The 2,500-nt window shown below is 53.4% G+C and overlaps 1 protein-coding gene across 2 annotated transcripts in view; it reads right to left on the bottom strand.

The window, feature by feature from the left end:
• The window catches only part of LOC111673053 (cyclic AMP receptor-like protein A), a 49,616-nt gene that overhangs the window by 19,167 nt on the left and 27,949 nt on the right, over nucleotides 1–2,500 (bottom strand). The gene's annotated exons all lie outside the window — the stretch shown is intronic.

Here is a 2,500-nt window from a genome sequence, read left to right as displayed (position 1 = left end):
CACAGACGCACGCACACGCTGTCTTGTTCTTGCTGCTCGCCTGGAGCAGGGAAATCAGATCTCCTCCAGAGAAAGGCAGGAGGCTTAGGCGCTGTAGGGAGCCCATACAAAAAAATCCCCTGCAAGCACGTATAGGCCTGTACACACTGCAAAACCCACACGCAGCATCGAGGGAAACCAAGAATAACTAGGAGGATGCAAGCTGCCTCCTGGAGCGACAGGGTGAACTCAAGGTTACAGACACATCACTGGTTCAAGCCCCGCCGCCAGGGCCAATCTATCCACACTGAAGCACCCCTCTGCAAGGCACATAAGGTTGATTGCTCCAAGGCAACTGGCTCTCCTGTCTTGCTTTGGAGGTTAGAGCTTCTAAACAAAGCCTGAAAGAACAGGAAAAAAAGGGCACTAAATGGGGATGGCGGTTTCTTGCCGCTTGGTGTCAAAAGGGAAAAGGGGAGGGTGTTAAAAGAGAAAAAAGTCCTCGTAAAAGACGAGCAGGCTGTCCAGGAGGAGCACTTGCTCATCAAGCCGCGCAGCGCCGCAGAAATCGGCAGCTAGGTTCCGAGGAGAGGGTTTATTTATGCAAACAGGCGTACAAGCACGCACAGTAGGAATCTAGACAAGCCTTGTAAACAAACACACACCCACACCATAAAGCACACAGGGGAGGCGATGTGAGAAGCAGACTGTGAAAACTCTAGTCGTGCCCGGGCAGCGGTTACACACAGACACACACACACACACACACACACATGAACACAAGGAAGGGAGAGATTTAAGTGGCAGAGAGAGAGAAAGAGAGAGAGAGAAGAAGAAGAAGCAGAAAGAGGAGGAGAAGGAGGAGGGATAAGTGCTAAGGTGTGAGTGTCTGGTGCTACTTTTGTGTTGCCAAATGAGGGAACGTGAGTGAGGGAGCGAGAGCGGAAGAGAGATGTGGAGATGTGTACGGTAAAATGATGTATAATGATTCCTGCATGCATGTGTGTAAGAGCGCGGGCGAGGAAAAGTAGGAGCGCTTTCCCATTCCAATTCGCAACAGCTGGTGTCGAATTAACACATTTACCAGTGTGCATTTGGAACAGATTAAAATTGCGTGTGGCGTGTGACTGTCTGTGTGCGTGCGTTTGTGTGTGTGTGTGTGTGGTAGCAGATGAAGGCTAAAACAAGAGTGTGTTTGTGTGTGGGAGTGTCTGTGTATTAACGCAATGGATCAGGGCAGGGAGAGAGAAGGGGGGAGAGAAGGGGGGGAGGGGAGAGAGAGAGAGAGAGAGAGAGCTCTACCCAACGGCTTTAGCTGCTGCCCTGGGCCGTCTCTCTAAGCCCTGTTTAGGAGGCTTTGGAGCTCAGATAGAAATAATCCCCCACTCAGACACACACACACACGATAGGCACACACACACAAAATATTAAAAACACTCACACACACACACATACATACATACAAACACACGGGAATACTCATAGACAGACACGCAAAAGCGCACACTCAAGTCGAGGCAGACAAACAAGTGCGCGCGCGCGCGCACACACACACACACACACACACACGGCAACAAGCAGAGACAGCACATTCGCCTTGACACGAAGCCAACCACCCGCCTACACACACATACACACTCACGCGTACAGCAAAACACACACTAAGGCTGTCTGCCGTGCGCTGCTTCCACACGGCAGAGCACAGCGACATCGGCACGGCACCGTGACAAACACTTTACACACTCCAGCACTCAGCAGAGGGGAGGGAAGGAAGGAGGGAGAGATGGAGAACGAGGGGAGGAAGAGAAGGCGGAGGAGGATATGAGCCATGGGGGAGGGAGCGAGGGAGGCGAGTGAGTAGAGGAAGGGGTGAGATGGAGGGGAGGCTAACAAATTAATAGGAGCCGGAGATGTATACAGCCAGCGCCGCTGAATGAGGGAGGAGGAGGAGGAGGAGGAGGAGGAGGTGGTGGTGGAGGACGACGACGAGAGAGCAATTCATTCCCGTTTTCTCCTCGTTCGCTCTCTGGAGAAAGGCAGAGCGGAGCGGAGCTGAGTGAGCGAGCGAGAGCTTGTTTGCTCAAGAGGGGGAGAGAGAGAGGGGGAGAGCGAGGGCTTTGTGTGGCAGAGGATAGGAAAAGTGGTGGAGGAAGAGGAGGGGGGAGCTGGGGAGCTGACATAAAAACACAGAAGGAGAGAGACGGAGAGCTCAAGCGAAGAAGAGTGGAAATAAGGCGGAGGGGGGGGGGCTGTGAGAAAGACGTTTTTGAGCGTAAAAGAGGGAGAGGGGAAGAGAAAGTGACATTCACGGAGGGAAGGAAGGAAGGAAAGAGGGGGTGAAGAAAGGGAGGGAAGGAAGAGAGGGCGTTTTGGGGTTAGCACAGGATGCAGTTTGTCATCTTCATCAGCCGACAGCCGGGGCACGGGAGGGAGGATGGGGTGGGGGTGGGCTGAATGGATGGAGAGGTGAAGGAGGAGGAGGAGAGGGTGAGAGGGCGAGAGGGGAAGGAGAGAGGGTGGT

Source organism: Seriola lalandi, unplaced genomic scaffold, assembly GCF_002814215.2.
Source record: "Seriola lalandi dorsalis isolate HSWRI2012SDOR001 ecotype SW California unplaced genomic scaffold, Sedor1 jcf7180002054908, whole genome shotgun sequence".
NCBI classification, from domain to species: Eukaryota; Metazoa; Chordata; class Actinopteri; order Carangiformes; family Carangidae; genus Seriola; species Seriola lalandi.
Note: the sequence above shows the minus strand (reverse complement) of the source record. Positions and strands in the feature narration are given on the sequence as shown.